Source organism: Giraffa tippelskirchi, chromosome 5 (genome assembly GCF_054371585.1).
Source record: "Giraffa tippelskirchi isolate mGirTip1 chromosome 5, T2T-mGirTip1v1.2.pri, whole genome shotgun sequence".
Lineage (NCBI taxonomy): Eukaryota > Metazoa > Chordata > Mammalia > Artiodactyla > Giraffidae > Giraffa > Giraffa tippelskirchi.
This window is the reverse complement of record NC_137279.1, coordinates 135149774-135177338: the sequence shown is the minus strand read 5'-3', so window position 1 is coordinate 135177338 and position 27565 is coordinate 135149774. Positions and strand designations below refer to the sequence as shown.

The 27565-nt window shown below is 40.4% G+C and overlaps 1 long non-coding RNA gene across 1 annotated transcript in view; it reads left to right on the top strand.

The window, feature by feature from the left end:
- LOC145506123 (uncharacterized) overlaps positions 1–27565 on the top strand; it is a 101253-nt gene that overhangs the window by 28856 nt on the left and 44832 nt on the right. The gene's annotated exons all lie outside the window — the stretch shown is intronic.

Genomic DNA, 27565 nt, shown 5'->3' with positions numbered 1-27565 from the left:
GTTGCAGTGGTTGTGTGGTTTTGTATTTTCTCGATGTGGCATATAGCACATTGATTGCTGGGAGTATTTTTTAACAAGCTTTGTGCCCCTGGGATGAATCCAACGTAGTCATGATGTATGATCTTTTTTATGTATTGTTTTATATTCACTTTTCTAGTAGTTTATTTAGAATGTTTGCATCTGTATTCATCAAGATATTGCCTGTAATTTTCTTTTTTGGTGGCGTTTCTGTTTGGTTTTGGTATCAGGGTGATGTTGCCTTCATAGAATGTCTTTGGGAGTGTTTCTTCCTCTTGAACTTTTTGGGAAAAGTTTGAGAAGGCTTGGTTAAGTTCTTCTTTGTATGTTTCTAAAATGTGTTAAACCCTTCCCTATATCTATTTGCTTTAGATTCAAACACATTCCAAATAAAAAAAGAATCTACTATTTTTTAGTCTCCTACCCCCCATTTTGTGATTTTGTTTGGTATCATTTTTGCTTCTTATATGTGCTTACGTGTTTCCTTCTTTAGGTTTGGCAAGTATTTAGTCATAATTTATTAAAATACATTTTCAACTACCTCTTATGTTTCTTCTCCTTCTGGAATCCCTATTAGGCATAGACTGGCATACTTTATATTATCTCATAGGTCTCTTGGTCCACTGGAGAGGAGAATGGCAAATCATTTCAGTATTCTTGCATTGAGAACCTCATGAACAGTAGGAAAAGGCAAAAAGTTATGACACTGAAAGATGAACTCCCCAGGTCAGTAGGTGCCCGATATGCTACTGGAGAAGAGTGGAGAAATAACTCCAGAAAGAATGAAAATACGGAGCCAAAGCAAAAACAACACCCAGCTGTGGATGTGACTGGTGATGGAAGTAAAGTCCAATGCGGTAAAGAGCAATATTGCATAGGAACCTGAAATGTTAGGTCCATGAAAAAGGCAAATTGGAAGTGGTCAAACAGGAGATGGCAAGAGTGAATATTGACATTTTAGGAATCAGTGAACTGAAATGGACTGGAATGGGTGAATTTAACTCAGATGAGAATTATATCCACTACTGTGGGAAGAATCCCTTAGGAGAAATGGAGTAGCCGTCATAGTCAACAAAACAGTCTGAAATCCAGTACTCGGATGCAATCTCAAAAACAACAGAAAGATCTCTGTTCATTTCTAAGGCAAACCATTCAGTATCACAGTAATCCAAGTCTATGTCCTAACCAGAAATGCAGAAGAAACTGAAGTTGAATGGTTCTATGAAGACCTACAAGACTTTTACAAATACTACTAGATGCTGAAATACATGGAACTATATCAAACTTTTGAGGGAATATAAATTAGAAATCTAGCATTCTATTCATACTAAGTCAAACAGTGGAAGAAAAATGTCATACATTTTTTAGCTATGCAAAAATTCATAAGTTTTCTAAAAATATGTATATTATGCATACTATTTGTATTTATATATGTGTACAGAAGCTTTTCTCTTACACTTGATAAAGCCTTGAGAAGCAGCAACAACAAAAAGAGAGGGAGAAATTGGAATACAGAAACTAAATGAAATGGGAGCATTGAAAATGAAATAGATAAAGTGAAACAAGCTAGATAAAAGTCAAAGATCATCATGTACTCCAGTTGTTTTTAAATTTGGCTGCTCATTAGAAATGCATGTGGAGCTTTGTAGAAAAAAGCAACACCTGGGGATTTATATTTTTCAAAAAACTTAGTTGCTCAGTTGATCTGACTCTTTGTGACCCCATGGACTGTAGGCCACTGGGCTTCTCTGTCCATGAGATTCTGCAGGGAAGACTACTAGAGTTGTTAACTGTTCCCTTCTCCAGGTGATCTTCCTGACCCAGGGGTCAAACCTAGGTGTCCTGCATTGCAGGCAGGTTCTTTACCATCTGAGCCACCAGGGAAGCAATTCCAAGAATATTCTGATATGCATCTGGATTTTAAAAAGTGATTACATGTTTTTCTATTAAATGGTACTTTCAGTGATATGGAATTCTGTTATTTTCTGTCGACCAATCATGATACAATGGTATTAAGTGAATAATAATCACAATAGTAAAAGATGTTTATCAGTTTTCACAATCAACAACTAGACAAAAAATAAAAGATAATTACAATGAAAGCCATAATGGAAACTTGATTAACCTAACAATATAAAATAATTACATACAATTTGGGGGGTTAGATAAAATATGGTAAGTGGAAGTGCATACATGCACATGTTTTTATCCACCTAGCCAGTCTATGTCTTTTGGTTGGTGTAGATAAACCATTTACTTTTAGTTTCTGTAGGTCTTTTCCTTCTCTTGTGTTTCCTGCCTAGAAAAGTTCCTTTAACATTTGTTGTGTAGCTGGATTGCTGATGCCAAATTTTCTTTAACTTTTGCTTGTCTGGAAAGCTTTTGATTTCTCTGTCAAGTCTGAACATGTCTTTCTGGGTAGAGTATTCTTGGTGGTAGGATCTTCCCGTTCATCACTTTAAATATCTAGCGCCATTCCCTTCTGGCTTGTAGAGTTTCTGTTGAGAAATTGGCTGATAACCTTATGGGAGTTCTCTTGTATGTTATTTGTCATTTTTCCCTTGTTGCTTTAAAAAATTTATCTTTGTCTTTAATTTTCATCAGCTTGATTACAATGTGTGTCAGTGTATGGGTGCTTGGGTTTATCCTGCCTGGGACTCTCTGCACTTCCTGGACTTGGTTGGCTATATCCTTTCCCATGTTAGGAAGCTTTTCATCTATTATCTCTCCAAATATTTTCTCAGGTCCTTTCTCTCTCTCTCCTCCTTCTGGAGTCCCTATAATGTGAATTTTGGTGCATTTAATGTTGTCCTAGAGGTCTCTTAAGCTGTCTTCATTGATTTTCAGTCTTTTTTCTATATTCTATTCTGTGACAGTGATTTTCACCATTCTGTCTTCCAGGTAACTTGTCTGTTCTTCTACCTCAGTTATTCTGCTGTTGATTCCTTCTACTGTTTTGTTCGTCTGTTTGTTCTTTAGTTCTTGTAGGTCTTTGATAAACATTTCTTTCATCTTCTCCATTCTTTTTCCAAGATCCTGGATCATCTTCACTATCATTATTTTGAATTGTTTTTCTGGAAGGTTGCATATCTCCACTTCATTTTGTTGTTTTTCTGGGATTTTGTTTTGTCTCTTCATTTGGGACATTACCCTCTGTGTTTTCATTTTGATTAACTGTCTTTGATGAGGTTTTCGTTAATGCCCTCTAGAAGATTGTGGTTCTTCCTGCTTTTTCTGTCTGCCCTCTGGTGGATGAGGCTATGTAGCTTGTGTAAGCTTCCTGATAGAAGGGACTGGTGGTGGGAAAACCTGGGTCTTGCTGTGCTCAATAAAATTTTAATCCAGTTATCTGCTGATTGCTTGTGGTTTCACTCCTTCCCTGTTAGTTGTTTGCCCTGAGGTGACCCAACCCTGGGGGTCTATGGGCTCTATGGTAGAGTTAATGGTGACCTCCAAGAGGACTTATGTCAAAGGGGACCTTCCAGGATTGCTTCTGCCAGGACTTCATCCCTGTGGTAAGCCACTGCTGATACATGCCTCCACAGGAGACCCTCCAACACTAGAAGGCAGGTCTGGTTCAGTCTCCTGTAGGTTCACTGCTCTTTTCCCCTGGATCATGGTACACGCAAGATTTTGTGTTTTCCAAGAGCAGAGTCTCTGTTTCCCCTAGTCCTGTGCAAGTCCTATAATCCAATCCTGCTGGTCTTCAAAGTCAGATGCCCTGGGGATTCCCAGTTCCTTTGCCAGATCCCATGCTGGCAAATGTGACCTAGGGCTCAGAACCTTTATAACAGTGGGAGAACTTCTGTGGTATTTTCGTTTTCCAGTTTGGGGGTCACCCAGCTGGTGAGTGTTGGATTTCATATTACTGTATGCACTCCTCCAACCATCTCATTGATATGATTCAGTTCAGTTCAGTTCAGTCGCTCAGTCGTGTCCGACTCTTTGCGACCCCATGAATTGCAGCACGCCAGGCCTCTCTGTCCATTACCAATTCCTGGAGTCTACCCAAACCCATGTCCATTGAGTGAGCGATGCCATCCAACCATCTCATCCTCTGTCGTCCCCTTCTCCTCCCACCCCTAATCCTACCCAGCATTAGGGTCTTTTCCAATGAGTCAACTCTTCGCATGAGGTGGCCAAAGTATTGGAGTTTCAGCTTCAACATCAGTCCTTCCAATGAACACCCAGGACTGATCTCCTTTAGGATGGATTGATTGGATCTCCTTGCAGTCCAAGGGACCCTCAAGAGTCTTCTCCAACACCACAGTTCAAAAGCATCAATTCTGCGGTGCTCAGTTTTCTTCACTGTCCAACTTTCACATCCATACATGACCACTGGAAAAACAATAGCCTTGACTAGACAGACTTTTGTTGGCAAAGTAATGTCTCTGCTTTTAAATATGCTATTTAGGTTGGTCATAACCTTCCTTCCAAGGAGTAAGCATCTTTTAATTTCATGGCTGCAATCACCATCTGCAGTGATTTTGGAGCCCAAGAAAATAAAGTCTGACACTATTTCCACTGTTTCCGTATTTCCCATGAAGTGATGGGACCAGATGTCATGATCTTAGTTTTCTGAATGTTGAGCTTTAAGCCAACTTTTTCACTCTCCTCTTTCACTTTCTTCAAGAGGCTCTTTAGTTCTTCTTCACTTTCTGCCATAAGGGTGGTGTCATCTGCATATCTGAGGTTATTGAAATTTTCCCAGCAATCTTGATTCCAGCTTGTGTTTCCTCCAGCCCAGCGTTTCTCATGATGTACTCTACATATAAGTTAAATAAGAAGGGTGACAATATACAGCCTTGTTGTACTCCTTTTCCTATTCGGAACCAGTCTGTTGTTCCATGTCCAGTTATAACTGTTGCTTCCTGACCTGCATTCAGGTTTCTCAAGAGACAGGTCAGATGGTCTGGTATTCCCATCTCTTTCAGAATTTTCCACAGTTTATTGTGATCCACACAGTCAAAGGCTTTGGCATAGTCAATAAAGCAGAAATAGATGTTTTTCTGGAACTCTCTTGCTTTTCCGATGATCCAGCAGATGTTGGCAATTTGATCTCTGGTTCCTCTGCCTTTTCTAAAACCAGCTTGAACATCTGGAAGTTCATGGTTCACGTATTGCTGAAGCCTGGCTTGGAAAATTTTGAGCATTACTTTGCTAGCATGTGCGATGAGTGCAATTGTGCGGTAGTTGGAGCATTCTTTGGCATTGCCTTTCTTTGGGATTGGAACGAAAACTGACCTTTTCCAGTCCTGTGGCCACTGCTGAGTTTTTCAAATTTGCTGGCATATCGAGTGCTGCACTTTCACAGCATCACCTTTGAGGATTTGAAATAGCTCAACTGGAATTCCATCACCTCCACTAGCTTTGTTCGTAGTGATGCTTTCTAAGGCCTACTTGACTTCACATTCCAGGATGTCTGGTTCTAGGTGAGTGATCACACCATCGTGATTATCTGGGTCTTGAAGATCTTTTTTGTACAGTTCTTCTGTGTATTCTTGCCACCTCTTCTTAATATCTTCTGCTTCTGTTAGGTCCATACCATTTCTGTCCTTTATCGAGTCTATCTTGATATGATTGCACCCCTCCAACCATCTCATTGTGTTGGCTCATTTGTCTTTGGATTTGGGGTATCTTTTTTTGGTGGGTTCCAGCATCCTCCTGTTGATGGTCATTCACCAGCTAGTTGTGATTTTTGTGCTCTCGCAAGAGTAGATAAGCACACATCCTTCTATTCCACCATCTTATACCAATCTCTACCTCTGCTTCTTTATTTTATTTCTCTTACTGTGTAAGTTTAGGACTAACCATTATCTACTGTATTCTTGGAAGCCTGTGTATATGCAGGGACTGTTATAAGTTTAATATTTTTGGCACAAGGGCTGCTTTTAGTAAGGATACTTGCTGCCTCTTCACTGTGCTGACCATTATCCCCTTGATAAGGTGTGTGCAGGTACCAGGGCCTCCTGTCAATGGGGGCAGCAGTGGGTACCTGCTCTCAGGTTTCTCAGTGGCAGTGAGCTCTTGGGGGCCTGTGTTGGTCCAGGAAGTGATTGATGCTTGTTTGTGTGTCTTTCAGCAGCAGCCCTTGGGTGTCCTAGGATGGTTGGGTAAGTGAATGGTGCCTGCTCTTGGTTCTCCTAGCAACTGTAGCCTACTCCTGCCTCTGGAGCCCAAGATGGCATCTGTGGCTATTGCCTGAAACCACACCTGGGGGAAGAACCTTCTGTGGCAGTCCTCCTCATCTTATCCCATGCCCCAGAGGCATCTGGCCTCTCTGATGGGCTCAGGCTTCTTTTGCATACCCCTCTGGTTGCCGCACTCTAGCTCCTTCAGGCTATCTCCCATGCAGCCAACCCCAGTCCTCTCCCCATGCCTGACCTTCAAAGCCCAAATTTTGATATTCAGCACCCCCTACCCACTGCACTGGTGGATAAACATCTCAGGCTGGGATGCACAGGGTCTTGATACCAATCATCTGTGCAGATCACTCTCTGTTCAGCCTTTCTCAGACCAGTGGCTGGATTCTCCTCCAAGGCTCCATATCACCCTCTCCATCCGAGCTGATCTCCCTGCCAGTGAGGGGACTTCCTTGGGTGTGGGCAACACACAGCTCCCTTTTGAGTTGCAAGTCCTGTCCTGATTCCCTTCTCTTTTTTTCTCTTATTAATATTCTATTCTTTCTGTATATATGGAGATTTCCTTGCCCTTTTAGAAGGCTCAGGTCTTCTACCAGCGTTCAGTAGATAGTCTGTATGAGTTGTTCTGCATGTTGATATATTTTTGGTGTCTTTTAGAAAGAAAGTGAGCTCTACTACCTACTCCTTCACCATTTTGATTGCTCTCCTCTCTCAGGTTTGCCATTTAAATTGTAATATGTCTTGATGTAGATCTGTTTGGGTTTACCCTGTGTGGGAACCTCTTTGCTTCCTGTAACTGAATATGTTTCCTTCTTTATGTTTGGGATGTTTTAGCCATAGTTTCTTCAGCCACGATTTCAATCCTCTTTTTTCTTTCTTCTACTTCTAGTATCTCTGTTATGGATAGACCGGGATTTTTATGTTATCCTATAGTTCTCTTATATTGCTCTGTTTTATTTCTTCACTTTGGTTTCTTTCTGCTTTTCTAATGGGATGATTTTCATTTTTTCTTCTGGATCACTTATTTGTTCTTCTCTATTATTAATTCTGGTACTCATTGCATTTAGTTTAGCTTTTATCTCTGCAAATGAATTTTATGCTCTACCAAGTAGTTTCTAGTTCCTATTTACAGTAATCTCCTTTTCTGTTGGTAGCCTATCTTAATTCCTCCAATATTTTCATTATCTTATTTTTAAACTCTGTCTGTTAGCATAGAAAGTCTATTTCATTTTTGTTGTTTTAGGAGAATTCTCTTCATCTTTTAATTGGAAATGGTTCATCTGCCTTTTCATTTTACTTGTATTTCTGTTGCACTATGATTTTAAGAAAAAGTTACCTATTGTAATCTTTTGTTGTTGTTCAGTTGCTCAGTCATGTCCTACACTTCGTGACCCCATGGCCTGCATCATGCCAGAATTCCCTGTCCTTTGCTATCTCCCAGAGTTTGCTCAAACTCATGTCCAGTGAGTCGATGATGCCATCCAACCATCACATCCTCTTCATCCATTCTCCTCATGCCCTCAATCTCCCAGCATCAGGATCTTTTCCAGTGAGTTGGCTCTTCCCACCTGATGGCCAGAGTATTGGAGTTTTAGCTTCAGCATCACTCCTTCCAATGAATATTCAGGGTTGATTTCCTTTAGGATTTACTGGTTTGTGCTTCTTGCTGTCCAAGGGACTCTCAAGAGTCCCAGCACCAGCACCAGCATTTGAAAAATCAAATCTTTGGCACTCAGCCTTCTTTATGGTCCAATTCTCAAATCTATACACGACAAGTGGAAAAACCATAGCTTTGAGTATATGGACCTTTGTCACCAAATGATGTCTCTGGTTTTTTAATATGCTGTCTAGGTTTGTCATAGCTTTTCTTCCAAGGAGCAAGTGTCTTTTAATTTTGTGGCTGAAGTCACCATTCATAGTGATTTTGGAGCCCCCCAAAATAAAATCTGTCACTGTTGCCATTTCTTCCCCATCTGCGTGCCATGAAGTGATGGGACTGGATGAGGCGATCTTAGTTTTTTTGATGTTGAGTTTTAAGTCAGCTTTTTCATTCTGCTCTTTCACCTTCATTAAGAGGCACTTTAGTTCCTTTTCACTTTCTACCATTAGGTTGGTGTCATCTGCATATCTGGGGTTATGGATATTTCTCCTAGCATTCTTGATTTCGTCTTGTGATTCATCCAGCCCGGCATCTTACATAAAGTACTCTGCATATAAGTTAAATAAGCAGGGTAACAATTTACAGCCTTGACATACTCCTTTCCCAATTTTGGACCCGCCCAGTGTTCCATATCTAGTTATAACTGTTGCTTCTTGACCTGCATACAGGTTTCTCAGGAGGCAGGTAAGGTAGTCTGGTATTCCCATCTTTTAATTAAGAGTTTTCCACAGTTTGTTGTGATCCACACAGTCAAAGGCTTTAGCGTGGTCAATGAAGCAGAAATTCCAGTTTTTCTGGAATTCTCTTGCTTTTTCTATGTTCCAACAGATGTTGGCAATTTGATCTTTGGTTCCTCTGCCTTTTCTAAACCCAGATTGTACATCTGGAAGTTCTTGGTTCACAAACTGCTGAAGCCTAGCTTGAAGTATGTTAAGCGTTAGCTTGCTTGCTAGCATGTGAAATGCATGCAATTGAGCAATAGTTTGAGCATTCTTTGGCATTGCCCTTCTTGGGTTTGGAATGAATACTGACCTTTTCCAGTCATTTGGCCACTGTTGAGTTTTCCAAAATTTGCTGGCATATTGAGTGCAGCACTTTAGCAACATCATTTTAGGATTTGAAATAGCTCAGCTGGAATTCTGTCACCTCCAGTAGTTTTTGTTTGTAGTAACAATTGACTTCACACTCCAGGATGTCTGGCTCTAGATGAGTGACTGCATTGTAGTTATCTGAGTCATTAAGATCTTTTATGTATCGTTCTTCTATATATTCTTCCCACCTCGTCTTAATATCTTCTGCTTCTCTTAGGTCCCTACCATTTCTGTCCTTTATTGTGCCATCTTTGCTTGAAATAGTCCCTTTGGTATCTCTAATTTCATGAAGAGATTCTCTAGTGTCACTTTCTATTGTTTTCCTCTATTTCTTTGCATTGTTCATTTAAGAACCCCTTGTTATCTCTCCTTACTCTTCTTTGAAACTCTACATTCAATTGGGTTTATCTTTTCCTTTCTCTTTGGCCTTTGCTTCTTTTTTCTCAGCTCTTTGTACAGCCTACTCAGACAACCATTTTGCCTTGGTGCATTTTTTTTTTTTCCTGGGGATGGTTTTGATCACCGCCTCCTGTACAATGTTGCTAACCTCTGTCCATAGTTCTTCAGGCACTCTGTCTATCAGATCTAATCCCTGAAATCTATTTGTCACTTCCACTGTATAATTGTAAGGGATTTAATTTAGGCCATACCTGAACGGCCTAGTGATTTTCCCTACTTTCTTCATTTAAGTTTGAATTTTTCAGTAAGTAACTCATGATCTCAGCCACAGTCAGCTCTGGGATTTGTTTTTGCTGACTGTGAAGAGTTTTTCTGTCTTTGGCTGCAAAGAATGTAGTCAGTCTGGTTTCAGTATTGACCATCTTGTGATGTCCATGTGTAGAGTTGTCTCTTTTGTTGTTTGAAGAGTGTGTTTGCTATGAGCGGTGCGTTCTCTTGGCAAAACTCTGTTAGCCTTTGCCCTGCTTCATTTTGTATTCCAAGACCAAACTTGCCTGTAACTCTAGGTATCTCTTGACTTCCTATTTTGCTTTCCAGTCCCCTTTATGTTGAGAAAGACATCTTTTTTTGGTGTTAGTTCTAAAATATGTTGTAGATTTTCAAAGAAAGGTTTGCCTTTGGCTTCTTCAGCATTAGTGATTGGAACATAGACTTGGATTGCTGTGATATTGAATGTTTTGCTTTGGAAACAAACTGAGATCATTCTGTCATTTTTGAGTTTGCACTGAAGCACTGCATTTCAGCGTCTTGTTGACTATGAGGGCTACACCATTTCTTCTAATGGATTCTTGCCTGCAGTAGTGGATATCATGGTCATCTGAATTAAATTGGCTCATTCCCATCCATTTTAGTTCACTGATTCCTAAGATGTTGATGTTCACTCTTGCCATCTCCTGTTTGACCACATTTAATTTACCTTGATTCATGGACCTAACATTCCAGGTTCCTATGCAATATTATTTACAGCATCAGAATTTACTTTTACTACCAGACACATCTGCAACCAGGCATCATTTCGGCCTTGGCTTAGCCTCTTCATTCTTTCTGGAGATATTTCTCTCGTCTTCCCCAGTAGCATATTGGACACCTACTGACCTGGGAGGCTCATCTTTCAGTGTCGTGTACTTTTGCCTTTTCATACTGTTCATCGGGTTCTCAAGGGTAGAATGCTGAAGTGGTTTGTCATTCCTTTCTACAATGGTCTTGGGGGGCTATTTTTATGAAATCATCCTTGTGTGGGTTTTATAGTTTTTGTTGAGAGTGCTTGTATTTATTAAAATTTTTTTTTCTTAATACATGTATTTTATTGAAGTAAAGTTTACTTACAGTGCTTAAGGTCCATAGCAAATTGATTCAGTTATACATATACACATGTATTATTTTGAAATTAGTTTCCTTTATAGGTTATTACAAGACATAGTTGTAACTATAGTTCCCTGTGCTATATAGTAAACCTTTGTTGATTATTTCATACCTATTTTTTTTTAAATTAGAAATCTAGCATTCTATTCATACTAAGTGAAACAAGTGGAATCATAATGTCATAAGTGTTTATTTAGGCAAATGTTCATAAGTTTTTAAAATATATATATTATACATATTATTTGTATATATGTATACAAAAGCTTTTCTACTATGCTTGAGAAAGCCTTGAGAAAGAACTTAGAAAGTGAAGGAGTAATTGGAAAACGTAAACTAAATGAAAGGTGAGCACTGAATAGGAAATAGAAAAAATGAAACAAATAGAAAAATAAAAGATCATCATATAGTCCGGTTGTTTTTAAACTTGACTGCTCATTAAAAATATATCTGGAGCTTGGGAGGAAAAAAAAGGAATTTGTATTTTTCAAAAAATTCAAGATCATTCTGAAATGCATCTGGATTTTAAAAACTGATTACAGGTTTTTTTCTGTTAAATCCTAGTTTTCATGATAAAGAGTTCTATTATTTTTTGGCTGATCAATCTTGATACAATTTTATTGTTACTAATAGTAAAGAGCCTCTTGATGAAAATGAAAGAGGAGAGTGAAAAAGTTGGCTTAAAGCTCAATGTTCAGAAAACTAAGATCATGGCATCTGATCCATCACTTCATGAGAAATAGATGGGGAAACAGTGGAAACAGTGTCAGACTTTATTTTTTTGGGCTCCAAAATCACTACTGATGGTGATTGCAGCCATGAAATTAAAAGACGCTTACTCCTTGGAAGGAAGATTATGACCAACCTAGATAGCATATTTAAAAGCAGAGACATTACTCTGCCAACGAAGGTCTGTCTAGTCAAGGCTATGGTTTTTCCAGTGGTCATGTATGGACGTGAGAGTTGGACAGTGAAGAAAGCTGCGCGCCAACGAATTGATGCTTTTGAACTGTGGTGTTGGAGAAGACTCTTGAGAGTCCCTTGGACTGCAAGGAGATCCCAACCAGTCCATCCTAAAGAAGATCAGTCCTGGGTGTTCATTGGAAGGACTGATGTTGAAGCTGAAACTCCAATACCTTGGCTACCTCATGCGAAGAGTTGACTCATTGGAAAAGACCCTGATGCTGGGAAGGATTGGGGGCAGGAGGAGAAGGGGATGACAGGATGAGATGGCTGGATGGCATCACTGACTCAATGGACATGGGTTTGGGTAAACTCCGGGAGTTGGTGATGGACAGGGAGGCCTGGTGTGCTGCGATTCATGGGGTCGCAAAGAGTCGGACACGACTGAGCGACTGAACTGAACTGAATAGTTATATAATCACAAGAGTCAAAGATGCTTATCAGTTTTCACAATCAATAATCATACAAAAAATATGATAGTTACAATTACAAGCCATATGGGAACATGACTGACTTAACAATATAACATAATTACATACAGTTTAGGGGGTCAAGCAGAGTGATGTGATAAATGGAAGTGCATCCATGCACGTTTTCATATGCCCAGCCAATCTGTGTCATTTACATTTAAAGGAATTATTGATATGTATGTTCCTATAACTGTCTTCTTAATTGTTGGGGTTTATTTTCTGTAGGTCTTTTCCTTGTGTTTCCTACTTAGAGAAGTTCCTTTAGCATTTGCTATAAAGCTGGTTTGGTGGTGCTGAATTCTCTTAACTTTTGCTTGTCAGGGAAATTTTTGATTTATCCATCAAATCTGAATGAGAGTCTTTCTGGGTAGAGTATTCTTGGCTGTAAGCACTTCCCTTTCATCACCTTAAATATATTGTGCCATTACTTTCTGGTTTGTAGAGTTTCTATTGAGCAATCAGCTGATAGCCTAATGGGAGTTCCCTTGTATCTTATTTGTGATTTTTCCCTATTACTTTTAATATTTTATCTTTGTCTTTATTTTTTGCCAGTTTGATTACTATGTGTTTCATCATGTTCCTCCTTGGGTTTATCCTGCCTGGAACTCTCTGTATTTCCTGGACTTGGTTGATTATTTTCTTTCCTGTGTTGGGGATGTTTTCAGCCATTATCTCTATAACTATTTTCTCATGTCCTTTCTTTCATCTCCTTCTGATACACTTGTAATGTAAATGGTGGTGTGTTTAATGTTGTCCCACAGGTCTATTGGGCTGTCCTCATTTTTAAATTTCATTTTTTTTCTATACTCTGTTCTAAGGGATTTATACCATTCTGTCTTCCAGGTTTTTAATCTGTTCTTTTGCCTCAATTATTCTGCTGTTGATTCCATCTAGTATATTGTTCATCTCCTTTTGTTTGTTCTTTAACTCTTCTAGGTCTTTGGTAAACCTTTTTTCCAATTTGTCCATTCTTTTTCCTAGATCCTAGATCATCTTCACTATTGTTATTCTGAATTGTTTTTCTGGAAGTTTGCCTATCTCCACTTCATTTAGTTGTTTTCCTGGAGTTTCTTGTTCATTCATCTGGGACATAGCCCTCTCCTTTTTATTCTGATTACCTTTCTGTGATGTGCTTTTGTTCTAGCTACTGTGGAAATGTGATTCCTCTTGCTTCTTCTGGTTGCCCTCTGGTGGGTGAGGCTATGAGGCTTGTGTAAGATTCCTGGTAGGAGTGGCTGCTGATGGAAAAATCTGGGTCTTGCTGTGCTCAGTAAAATTTTAACTCAGTTAGCTGCTGTGCTCATCCATGTTAGTTGTTTGGTTTGAAGAGGCCCAGCCTTGGGGGCTAGTAGCTCTGTGGTAGGGTTAATGGCAACCTCCAAGAGGACTTATGCCAAAAGGTACCTTCCAGGGCTTCCGCTGCAAGTGCCCCTGTCCCTTTGGTGAGGTACTGTCAACCCGGGCCTTCACTGGAGACCCTTCAACATTAATTAGCAGGTAGGTCTGGTTTAGTCTTCTGTGGGGTCACTGCTCCCTTACCCTGTGTCTTGGTGTGGGCAGGATTTTGTATATGCCCTCTAAGAGTGGAGTCCATGTTTGCCCTAGTCCTGTGAAAATCCTGCAATCAAATCCTACTAGTCTTCAAAGCCAGAGTCCCTGGGGATCCCCAGCCTCTTTGCTGGATCCCCAGGCTGGGAAGCCTGACATGGGGCTCAGAACCTTCACAACAGTGGGAGAACTTCTTTGGTATTATTGTTACCCATTTTATGGGTCACCCACCTGGCAGATAAAGGATTTGATTTTATCGTGATTGCACTCCTACCATCTTGTTGCAGCTTCTTTGTCTTGGACGTGGAGTATCTTTTTTTTTTGTGGGTTCAAGAGTCCTCCTCTCTGTGGTTATTCAATAGGTAGTTGTGATTTTGATGCTCTTGCAGGAGATGAGCACACGTCCTTCTTCACCATCTTGAACCAGTCTCTCCTGCTTCTTTATTTTACTTAACATTTCTCTTACTCTGTGAATTTAGGAGAAACCTTTATCTACTGTATTTTTGGAAGGCTGTGTATATATGGGAACATCCCTGCATAGCTGGTGTAGATTTAATATTTTTGGCACAAGGGCTGCTTTTAGTATGGGTATTTGCTGCCTTTTTTCTTCACTGTGGGCTGACCATTATCGCCTTGATAAGAGGTGTGCAGGTACCAGGGCCCCATGCCAAGGGGTCAGCAGTGAGCCCTTGCTCTTGGGTCACTCAGTGGCAGCAAGCTCCTGGGGCCTGTGCTGGGCCAGGAAGTGATTGGTACCTGTTTATGTGTCTTTTAGCACCAACCCTTGAGTGCTCCTAGGATGGTTGGTTAAGTGAATGGTGCTTGCTCTTGGTTCTCCTAGCAGCTGTAGCCTACTCCTGCCTCTGGAGCCCAAGATGGCATCTGTAGCTATTGCCTGAGAGCACACCTGGGGAAAGAGCCTTCTGTGGCAGTCCTCTGCATCTCATTCTGTGCCCACCCCCCCAACAATGGCATCTGGCCTCTCTAATGGGCTCAGACTTCTTCTGCATCCACCCATGGTTGCCATTTGCCAGTTCCTTCAGGCTACCTCCAAGTAGCCAACCCAAGTCCTCTCACAGATCTGACCTCCCAAGCCTGAACTTTTAGTATTCAGCACCCCCTACCCACTGCATTGGTGGACAAGTATCTCAGGCTCGGGAGCACAGGGCATTGATACCAACCATATGCGCAGGTCAGTCTGTTCTGCTTTTCTCAGACCAGTGGCTTCATTCTCCTCCAAGGCCCCGAATCTCACCCTCCGTCTGGGCCGATCTCCCTACCAGTGAGGGCACTTCCTTAGGTCTGGGAAACATTCCTCTCCATCTGGGCCAATCTCCCTACCAGTGAGGGCGCTTCTTAGGTCTGGGAAACATTCCTCTCCATCTGGGCCGTTCTCCCTACCAGTGAGGGCACTTCCTTAGGTCTGGGAAACATTCCTCTCCATCTGGGCCAATCTCCCTACCAGTGAGGGCACTTCCATAGGTCTGGGAAACATTCCTCTCCATCTGGGCCGATCTCCCTACCAGTGAGGGCACTTCCTTAGGTCTGGGAAACATTCCTCTCCATCTGGGCCGTTCTCCCTACCAGTGAGGGTGCTTCCTTAGGTCTGGGAAACATTCCTTTTTCACAGCTCCTCCCTGGGGTGCGAGTCCTGTCCTGATTCCCTTCCTTTTTTTCCCTTTTACTAATATTCTATCCTTCCTGGATACATGGAGATTTCCTTGCCCTTTCAGAAGTATGAGGTCTTCTACTAGCATTCAGTAGATGGTCTGTATGAATTGTTCCACATGTTTTTGTGTATTTATGGAAGAAGATGAGCTCCACAGCCTATTCCTTCACCACTTTGCTCTCCACTAAGATTTGCCATTTAAATTGTAATATATCTTGATGTTGGTCTATTTGGGTTTATCCTGTTTAGGACCATCTTTGCTTCCTGTAACTGGATATGTTTCCTTCTTTAGTTACAGAAGTTTTAGCCAGAATTTCTTCATCTTCATTTTCAATCCTCTTTTCTACTTCTGAGATCCCTATTATGCATAGACTGGGACGCTTGTGTTATCTTATAGGTCTCTTAAGTTGCATTCTTTTTTCATTTAGGTTTCTATCTGCTTTTCTAACTGGGCATTTCCATTGTTCTATCTTCCAAATCACTTATTTGTTCTCCATTATTAATTTTGGTACTCATTGCCTTTAGTTTAGCTTTCATCTCTGCAAATGAATTTTATAATTTTATTGACTCCACCTTATAGTTTCTAGTTTGCTTTTTCCATAATCTACATTTCTTTTGATAGCCTTTCTTAATTCCTCATTTTCATTATCTCCTTTTTTAAACTGTGTCTATTAGAATGAAGAAGTCTGTTTCATTTTTGTTGTTTTATGGGAATTCTCTTGGTCTCTTAATTGGGAATGGTTCATCTGCTTCTTTATTTTACCTGTATTTCTGTTGCTAGCCTATGATTTTAAGAGAAAAATTTATCTGCTGTGGTCTTTGGCTGCTGTTCATTCACTCAGTCATGTCTGACTCTTTGTGATCCCTTGGACTGCAGCTTGCCAAGCTTCCCCGTCCTTCACTATATTCTGGAGTTTGCTCTAACTCATGTCCATGGAGTCAATGAAGCCATCCAACCATTTCATCCTCTGTCATCCCCTTCTCTTCTTGCTCAGCATCAAGGGTTTTTCCATTGAGCTGGCTCTTTGCATCATGTGGCCAAAGTATTGGAACTTCAACACAGTCCTTCCAGTATATAGTCATGGTTGATTTCTTTTAGGATTGACTGGTTTGTTCTCTTTGCTGTCCAAGGAACTCTCAAGAGTCTTCTCCAGCTCCACATTTCAAAACCATCAATTCTGTAGCACTCATTCTTCTTTATGGTCCAACTCTCACATCCATGCATGACTGCTGGAAAAACCATAGCTTTGATTATAAGAACCTTTGTCAGCAAAGTGATGACTCTGCTTTTTATGTGTTGTCTAGGTTTGTTATAGCTTGTCTTCTAAGGAGCAAGCATTTTTTAATTTCATGGCTATAGTCACCATCCGCAGTGATTTTGAAGGCTAAGAAAATAAAATCTGTCACCCTTTCCACTTTTTACCCTTGTATTTGCCATGAGGTGTTGGGACCTGATGCCATGATCTTAGTTTTTTTAATGTTGAGTCTTAAGCCAGCTTTTTCACTCTCTTGCATCCTTATCAAGAGGCTCTTTCGTTCCTTTTTAATTTCTGACATTAGACTGGTATCATCTGCATATCTGAGGTTGCTGATATTTCTCCTGGTAGTCTTGATTCCAGCCTATGAGTCATCCAGCCTGGTATTTCACATGATGTTCTCTGCATAGAAGTTAAATAAGAAGGTAATAATATCTAGCCTTGTCGTACTCCTTTTCCAATTTTGAACCAGTCCATTGTTCCATGTCTGGTTCTAACTGTTGCTTCTTGACCTGCATACAGGTTTCTCCCAGACAGGTAAGGTGGTCTGATATTCCATTCTCTTTCAGAATTTTCCAGTTTGTTGTGATCCACATGGTCAAAGGCTTTAGTGTAGTACTCAATGCAGCAGAAGTTTTTTGGAATTCCCTTGCTTTCTTTGTCCAGTGGATAGATACAGTGGATGTTGCAATTTGATTTCTAGTTCCTCTGCCTCTTTGAAACCAAGGTTGTACATCTGGAAGTTCTTTGCTCACATACTGCTGAGGCCTAGCTTGAAGGATTTTGAGTGTTACCCTACTTATATGTGAAATGAGTGCAGTTGTTTGGTACTTTGAATATGCTTTGATATTTCCCTTCTTTGAGATTTGAATGAAAATTGACCTTCGAATCGATTTGCAAAAGGTAGGCTTCAACTGAAGAAAGCAGGGAAAACCACTAGGCCACATATGTGACCTAAATCAAATCCCATGATTATCCGCTGGAGGTGACAACTAGATTCAAGGGATCAGACCTGGTAGATGGAGTGCCTGAAGAACTATGGACAGAGGTTCATAACATTGTACAGGAGGCGGTGACCATAACCATTCCCAAGAAAAAGAAATGCAAGAAGGCAAAGTGGTTGTCTGAAGAGGCCTTACAAATCGTTGAAGAAAGAAGAGAAGTGAAAGGCAAGGAAGAAAGGGAAAGATACACCCAACTGAACGCAGAGTTCAGGACTCTGCAGGGCCACTGCTGAGTTTTCCACATTTGCTGTCACATTGAATGAAGCACTTAACAGAATCATCTTTTAGAATTTTTCAAAGGTGAGGTAGAAGTCTGTCACTTCCACTAGTTTGTTCGTAGAAATGCTTCCTAAGACTCACTTTACTTCACACTCTAGGTTGAGTGACCTAGGATGTCTGACTCTAGGTTGAGTGACCACAGCATCACGGTTATCTGGTTCATTAAAAGGCACTGCCAAAGAATGCTCAAACTACCGCACAATTGCACCCATCTCACATACTAGTAAAGTAATGCTTAAAATTCTCCAAGCCAGGCTTCAGCAATACGTGAACTGTGAACTTCCAGATGTTCAAGCTGGTTTTAGAATAGGCAGAGGAACCAGAGATCAAATTGCCAACATCCGCTGGATCATCGAAAAGGCAAGAGACTTTCAGAAAAACATCTATTTCTGCTTTATTGACTATGCCAAAGCCTTTGACTGTGTGGATCACAATAAACTGTGGAAAATTCTGAAAGAGATGGGAATACCAGACCACCTGACCTGCCTCTTGAGAAACTTGTATGCAGGTCAGGAAGCAACAGTTAGAACTGGATATGGAACAACAGACTGGGTCCAAATAGGAAAAGGAGTATATCAAAGCTGTATATTGTCACCCTGCTTATTTAACTTACATGCAGAGTACATCATGAGAAGTGCTGGGCTGGAGGAAGCACAAGCTGGAATCAAGATTGCCGGGAGAAATATCAATAAGCTCAGATATGCAGATGACACCACCCTTATGGCAGAAAGTGAAGAGGAACTAAAGAGCCTTTTGATGAAAGTGAAAGAGGAGAGTGAAAAAGTTGGCTTAAAGCTCAATGTTCAGAAAACTAAGATCATGGCATCTGGTCCCATCACTTCATGGCAGATAGATGGGGAAACAGTGAGAGACTTTATTTTTTTGGGCTCCAAAATCACTGCAGATGGTGATTGCAGCCATGAAATTAAAAGGCGCTTATGCCTTGGAAGGAAAGTTATGACCAACCTACACAGTGTATTAAAAAGTAGAGACATTACTTTGCCAACAAAGGTCTGTCTAGTCAAGGCTATGGTTTTTCCAGTAGTCATGTATGGATATGAGAGTTGGACTATAAAGAAAGCTGAGCACCGAAGAATTGATGCTTTTGAACTGTGGTGTTGGAGAAGACTCTTGAGAGTCCCTTGGACTGCAAGGAGATCCAACCAGTCCATCCTAAAGGAGATCAGTCCTGGGTGTTCATTGGAAGGACTGATGTTGAAGCTGAAACTCCAATACTTTGGCCACCTGATGCAAAGATCTAACTCATTGGAAAAGACCCTGATGCTGGGAAAGATTGAGGGCAGGAGGAGAAGGGGATGACAGAGGATGAGATGGTTCTGTGGCATCACCGACTCAATGGACATGAGTTTGGGTGGGTTCTGGGAGTTGGTGTTGGACAGGGAGGCCTGGCATGCTGCAGCTCATGGGGTCACAAAGAGTCGGACATGACTGAGCGACTGAACTGAACTGAAGGCCTCTTTTGTGTAGTTCTCCTGTGTATTCTTGCCACCTCTTCTTAAGTCTCTTCTACTTTTTTTAGGTCTTTATTGTTAGGTCCTTATTGTGGTCCTTATTATTAGGCTTCCCTGGTGGCTCAGACGGTAAAAGGGTCTGCCTACAATGTGGGAGACCCAGGTTCGATCCCTGGGTGGGGAAGATCCCTGCAGAAGGAAATGGCAACCCACTCCAGTACTCTTGCCTGGAAAATTCCATGGACGGAAGAGCCTGATAGGCTAAGTCCATGGGGTCAGGAAGAGTTGGACATGACTGAGCGACTTCACTTCATTTCACTTATTGTGGACAGAAATAAAGTTTCTCTCCTTAATGTGCCCATGCTTGCATGAAATATTCCCTTTATCTCTCCAGTTTTCTTGAAGAAATATCTAGTCTTTCCCATTCTATTGTCTTCCTCTATTTCTTTGCATTGTTCATTTAAGAAGGACTTGTTATCTCTCCTTGCTCTTCTCTGGGTGATAATATACAGCCTTGACTTACTCCATTCCCAATTTTGAACCAGTCCATTGTTCCATGTCCAGTTTTAACTGTTGCTTCTTGACCTGTATATAGGTTTTTCTGGAGGCAGGTAAAGTGGTCTTGTGTCCCCATCTCTTTAAGAATTGTCTGCAGTTTGTTGTGATCCATGCAGTCAAAGGCTTTAGCATAGTGAATGAAGCAGAAATAAATATTTTTCTGGAATTCTCTTTTTCTTTGATCCAATGGATGTTGGCAATTTGATCTCTGGTTCCTCTGCCTTTTCTAAATCCAGCTTGTACATCTGCAAGTTCTCAATTCACATTCTGCTGAAACCTAGCTTGAAGGATTTTGAACATTACCTTGTTAGCATGTGCAGTGAGCACAATTGTGCGATAGTTTGAACATTCTTTGTCATTGGCCTTCTTTGGGATTGGAATGAAAACCTTTTCCAGTCCTGTGACTACTGCTGAGTTTTCCAAATTTGCTGGCATATTGAATGTAACATTTTAACAACATCATTTTTTAGGATTTGAAATAGCTCATCTGGAATTCTATCACATCCACTAGCTTCATTCATAGTAATGCTTCCTACGGCCCACTTGACTTCACAGTCCAGGATGTCTGGCTCTAGGTGAGTGATCACACCATTGTGGTTATTTGGGTCATTAAGACCTTTTTTGTACAGTTCTTTTTTGTATTCTTGCCACCCCTTCTTAATCTCTTCTGCTTCTGTTAGGTCCATACTGTTTCTGTCCTTTATTGTGCCCATCTTTGCATGAAAGATGGTATCTCTGAGTTTCTGAAAGAGATCTCTAGTCTTTCTTTGCATGTGTGTGTGCTAAGTCACTTCAGTTGTGCCCGACTCTTTGTGACCCTGTAGACTGTAGCCCACCAGGTTCCTCTGACCATGGAATTCTCCAGGCAAGAGTACTGGAATATGTTGCCATTCCCTCTCCAGGGCATCTTCCATATCCAGGGATCGAACCTGTGTCATTTGCAGCTCCTGCACTAGAGGCTGATTCTTTACCTCTGAGCCACTGGAGAAACCCCTAGTTCTTTGGATTATTCATTAAAGAAGTCTTTCTTGTCTCTCCATGCTATCTTTTGGAATGCTGCATTTAATTAGATATATCTTTTCCTTTCTCCTTTGCCTTTCATTTGTCTTCTTTTCTCAGCTATTTGTATGACCTCCTCAGACAACCATTTTGCCTTGTTGCATTTCTTTTTTCCTTGAAACTTTAGGATTGGTGGCGGGAGGAGAAGGGGACGACAGAGGATGAGATGGTTGGATGGCATCACTGACTCGATGGACATGGGTTTGGGTGGACTCCGGGAGTTGGTGATGGACAGAGAGGCCTGGCGTGCTGCGATTCATGGGGTCACAAAGAGTCGGACACGACTGAGCAACTGAACTGAACTGAACTGATTTTTTTAAATAAATTTATTTATTTTAGTTGGGGGCTAATTACTTTACAATATTGTAGTAGTTTTTGCCATACATTGACATGAATCAGCCATGGGTTTACATGTGTTCCCCTTCCTGGACCCCCCTCCCACCTCCCTTCCCATCCCATCCCTCTGGGTCATCCCATTGCCCCAGCCCTGAGCATTTGTCTCATGGGTCAAACATGGAATGGTGTTCTGTTTCACATATGATAATATACATGCTTCAATGCTATTGTCCCAGAACATTCCACCCTCACCTTCTCCCTCAGAGTCCATAAGACTGTTCTATGCATCTGTGTCTCTTATTCTGTCTCACATATAGGGTTATCGTTACCATCTTTCAAATTCCATATATATGCATTAGTATACTGTATTGGTGTTTTTCTTTCTGGCTTACTTCACTCTGTATAATGGGCTCCAGTTTCATCCATCTCAATAGAACCGATTCAAATGTATTTTTTTTTAATGGCTGAGTAATAATCCATTGTGTATATGTACCACGGCTTCCATATCCATTCATCTGCTGATGGACATCTAGGTTGCTTCCATGTCCTGGCTATTGTAAACAGTGCTGCGATGAACATTGGGGTACACGCGTCTCTTTCAATTCTGGTTTCCTCGGTGTGTACGCCCAGCAGTGGGATTGCTGGGTCATATGGCAGTTCTGTTCCCAGTTTTTTAAGGAATCTCCACACTGTTCTCCATAGTGGCTGTACTAGTTTGCATTCCCACCAACAGTGTAAGAGGGTTCCCTTTTCTCCACACCCTCTCCAGCATTTATTGCTTGTAGACTTTTGGATAGCAGGCATTCTGACTGGTGTGAAATGGTACCTCATTGTGGTTTTGATTTGCATTTCTCTAATAATGAGTGATGTTGAGCATCTTTTCATGTGTTTGTTAGCCATCTGTATGTCTTCTTTGGAGAAATGTCTGTTTAGTTCTTTGGCCCATTTTTTGATTGGGTCATTTATTTTTCTGGAATTCAGCTGCAGGAGTTGCTTGTATATTTTTGAGATTAATTGTTTGTCTGTTGCTTCGTTTGCTATTATTTTCTCCCATTCTGAAGGCTGTCTTTTCACCTTGCTTATAGTTTCCTTTGTTGTGCAAAAGCTTTTAATTTTAATTAGGTCCCATTTGTTAATTTTTGCTTTTATTTCCAATATTCTGGGAGGTGGGTCATGGAGGATCCTGCTGTGATTTATGTCGGAGAGTGTTTTGCCTATGTTTTCCTCTAGGAGTTTTATAGTTTCTGGTCTTACGTTTAGATCTTTAATCCATTTTGTGTTTATTTTTGTGTATGGTGTTAGGAAGTGTTCTAGTTTCATTCTTTTACAAGTGATTGACCAGTTTTCCCAGCACCACTTGTTAAAGAGATTGTCTTTTCTCCATTGTATATTCTTGCCTCCTTTGTTGAAGATAAGGTGTTCATAGGTGCGTGGATTTATCTCTGGGCTTTCTATTTTGTTCCATTGATCTATATTTCTATCTTTGTGCCAGTACCATACTGTCTTGATGACTGTGGCTTTGTAGTAGAGCCTGAAGTCAGGCAGGTTGATTCCTCCAGTTCTATTCTTCTTTCTCAAGATTGCTTTGGCTATTCGAGGTTTCTTATATTTCCATACAAATTGTCAAATGATTTGTTCTAGTTCTGTGAAAAATACCATTGGTAGCTTGATAGGGATTGCATTGAATCTATAGATTGCTTTGGGTAGTATACTCATTTTCACTATATTAATTCTTCCAATCCATGAACACAGTATATTTCTCCATCTGTTTGTGTCCTCTTTGATTTCTTTCATCAGTGTTTTATAGTTTTCTATATATAAGTCTTTTGTTTCTTTAGGTAGATATACTCCTAAGTATTTTATTCTTTTTGTTGCAATGGTGAATGGTATTGTTTCCTTAATTTCTCTTTCTGTTTTCTCATTATTGGAGTATAGGAATGCAAGGGATTTCTGTGTGTTAATTTTATATCCTGCAACTTTACTATATTCATTGATTAGCTCTAGTAATTTTGTGGTAGAATCTTTAGGGTTTTCTATGTAGAGGTTCATGTCATCTGCAAACAATGAGAGTTTTACTTCTTCTTTTCCTTTCTGTATTCCTTTTATTACTTTTTCCGCTCTGATTGCTGTGGCCAAAACTTCCAAAACTATGTTGAATAGTAGTTGTGAAAGTGGGCATCCTTGCCGAGGAAGGCTTTCTTATCTCTCCTTGCTATTCTTTGGAACTCTGCATTCAAATGGGAATATCTTTCTTTTTCTCCTTTGCTTTTTGCTTCTCTTCTCTTCCCAGCTATCTTTAAGACCTCCTCAGACAGCCGTTTTGCTTTTTTGCATTTCTTTTCCAATGGGATTGTCTTGATCCCGGTCTCCTGTACAATGTCACGAACCTCTGTCCATAGTTCATCAGGCACTCTGTCTATCAGATCTAGTCCCTTAAATCTATTTGTCACTTCTACTGTATACTCATAAGGGATTTGATCTAGGTCATACCTGAATGGACTAGTGGTTTTCTCTACTTTCTTCAATTTTAGTCTGAATTTGGCAATAAGCAGTTCATTGTCTGAGCCACAGTCTTTTTTGTTCTTTTATTATTTATTTATTTTATTATTATTTTATTATTTATTGTTCTTTACATCATCGGATTTTACTTTCATGACCAGACACATCCACAGGTGGGTGTCATTTCCTTTTTGGCTTATTTTCTTTATTCTTTCTGGAGCTATTTCTCTGCTCTTCCCCTGTAGCATAATGGACACCTAGTGACTGGGGGGCTCATCTTTCAGGGTAAGTTATTTTTGCTGTTTCATACTGTTCATGGGATTCTCAAGGCTGAAGTGGTTTGCCATTCCCTTTTCCGGTGGTCTTGGGGGGCTATTTTTCAGAATGTCTCTGTGTAGCTGGTGTTGGTTTTAAATTTTTTTGTGAGAGGCCTGTTTTTATTTATTAAATTTTTTTTTCCTTAATATATATATTTTATTGAAGTATAGTTGACTTAGAATGTTTCAGGTGCACAGCCAAGTAATTCAGTTATACATATATGCATATATTATTTTGCATTATAGGTTATTATAAGATATTGACTATAGTTCCCTGTGCTATACAGTAAGCCTTTGTTGCTTGTTGCATATCTATTCTTTAAATTAGAAATGTTACATCCTAATCATCCTAAGTCAAACAAGTGAAATTAAACTCTCATTTTTTTAGTTATGCAAAAATTCATGTTTTCTAAAATATATACTTTATATATATATACAGAAGCTTTTCTACTACTTGATAAAGGCTTGAGAAAGAACATCAAAAAAAAAAAGAGATGGAGAAATTGGAAAACAAGCTAAGTGAAATGCGAGCACTATATATGAAACAGGAAAAGTGAAACAAACTAGATAAAAGTAAAAGATCATATAGTCCAGTTGTTTTTAAACATGACTGCCCAGAAGTATATCTGGAGCACTGGAGAAAAACAATCAATACCTGGGCATTTGTAATTTTCAAAAAACTCCAAGATCATTTTGATATGCATCTGGATTTTAAAAATGATTACATTTTTTTCTATTAAATCCCAGTTTTGTTGTTGTAGAATTATATTATTTTTGTTGACCAGTCGTGATATGATGTTATTAAGTGAATAATGGTTACGCAATCACAGTAGTAAAAGATGTTTATCAGTTTTCACTACCAGTAGTCAGACAAAAATTTAAGGATAATTACAATTGCAAGCCATAATGGAAACGTGATTAAATTAACATAAAATGCAGTTTGGAGGCTCAAACCAAGTAATGTGGTAAATGGAAGTATATACATATACGTGTTTTCATCTGCCCAGCCAGTCTGTGTCTTTTGTTTCATCTATTTAAACCATATACATTTAAGGTTATTATCAATATGTATGATCCTGTTACCATTTTCTTAATTGTTTTGAGCTTATTTTCTGTAGGTCTTTTCCTTCTCTTGTGGTTTCCTGCCTAGAGAAGTTCCTTTAGCATTTGTTGTGAAGCTGGTTTGATGGTGCTGAATTCTGTTAACTTTTCCTTGTCTAGAAAGCTTTCGATGTCTCCATCAAATCTGAATGAGAGTCTTGCTGGGTAGAGTATTCTTGGCTGTTGGCTCTTCCCTTTCAAAATTTTAAATATATCGTCATGCCCTTCCCTCATGGCTTATAGAGTTTCTGTTGAGAAGTCAGCTGATAACCTTATGGGAATACCTTGTACGTTATTTGTATGTTACTGTTGCTTCTAATATTTTATCTTTGTCTTTAATTTTTTCAGTTTGGTTACTATGTGTCTTGGTGTGTTCTTCCTTGGGTTTATCCTGCTTGGGACTCTCTATGCTTCTTAGACTTGGTCTACTATTTCCTTTCCCATGTTAGGGAGTTTTCAGCTGTTATCTCTTCAAATATTTTCTCAGGTCCTTTCTCTCTATTTTCTGCATCTTGGACCCCTATAACATAACGTTGGTGCATTTAATGTTGTCCCAGCGGTCTCTTAGACTGTCTTCATTTCCTTTCATTCTTTCTTGTATATTATGTTCTGTGACAATGGTTTCCACCATTCTGTCCTCCAGGTCATTTATCTATTCTTTTGCCTCAGTTATTCTGCTGTTGATTTCTTCTAGTGTATTATTCATCTCTGTTCTTTAGTTCTTCTAGGTCTTTGGTAAACATTTCTTGCAATTTGTCCATTCTTTTTCCTAGATCCTAGATCATCTTCACTATCATTATTCTGAATTCTTTTTCTGGAAGTTTGCCTGTCTCCACTTCATTTAGTTGTTTTTCTGCAGTTATATCTTGTCTGTTCATCTGGGACATAACTTTCTGCTTTGTCATGCTGATTAACTTTCTGTAATATGGATTTTGTTTTAGCTGCTGTGGGATTGTGGTTCTTCTTGCTTCTTTTGTCTGCCCTCTGGTGGATGAGGCTAAGAGGCTTGTGTAAGCTTCCTGATGGGAGGGACTGGTGATGGGAAAAACTGGATCTTGCTCTGGTTGGCAAGGCCTTGCTCAGTAAGCCTTTAATTATCTGCTGATGATGGGGTTGTACTCCCACCCTGGCAGTTGTTTGACCTGAGGCAACCCAGCCCTGGGGTCTGTGGGCTCTATGGTAGGGTTAATGGCGAACTCCAAGAGGGGCCCTTTCCTGCCTGCTGCTGCCAGTGTCTTCTGTCCCTGTGGTATGCCCCTGCCGACCCACGCCTCCACAGGAGGCCCTCCAACATTATCATGTAGTTTGGGTTCAGTCTCCTCTGGGGTCACTGCTTCTCTCCTTTGGGTCTTGGTGCATGCAAGATTTTGTTTGTGTCTCCAAGACTATAGTCTCTGTTTCCCTCAGTCCCTCCAAGCCTGGAGCCTCTGTTTCCCCCAGTCCTGTGGAATCCTGTAATCAAATCCTGATGGCTTTCACGGCCAGATTCTCTGGGGGTTCCCAGTCCCTTTGTCAAATCCCCAGGCTTGGAAGCCTGATGTGCGGTTCAGAACCTTCACAACACTTCTTTGGTATTATTGTTCTCCAGTTTGTGGTTCACCCACCCAGTTGGTATCGGATTTGATTTTATCGTGATTGCACCCCTCCTACCATCATCTCACTGTGGCTTCTTCTGTGTCTTTGTTGTGGGCTATCTTTTTTTGCTGGATTCTAGTATCCTCCTGTCAATGGTTGTTCAATAGCTAGATGCAGTTTTGCTGCTTTCACAGGAGAAAATGAGCACATGTCCTTTGCCATATTGATCCGGAAACCCAGAGAGGGCTATTTTTAATATGGATGCCTGCTGCCTCTTTCCTGAGCATTTGCTGGTGGTTATCTCTTCCATAAGAAATGTGTCTGGTGTTTTGGTGACCAGAGACTGCACTGGACATTGAGTGGGACCTCCTCTTTGCTCTGTGGTTTTCACTGCTCTGTTAGAGATATGTTCTGCTCTGTAGCTGTTGGAGTAGAAGCCTCCAGATACATTTGTGAGCTGTGTTTCTGAGCTGCAGTGCTAGAAGGCAGGATTGGAGTACTCCCACTGAGGGTGGAGCTACTGAGTATTCCTCTGCCACAACTGTTCACTGATGAGGGTGTTCTGCTGTGTTCCCTGTCACCTGTTCTGTAGGCTTACAGTGGACACTATTGTTGGCACTCCCCTTGCCTCCTCAACCATGGGAATACCAGCTATCTGCCCTAGTGTCTCTCAGGCTTTGTTTTCACAAGTCCACCAACACAGATCCACTGAAGTCAGGTCCCAGCCAG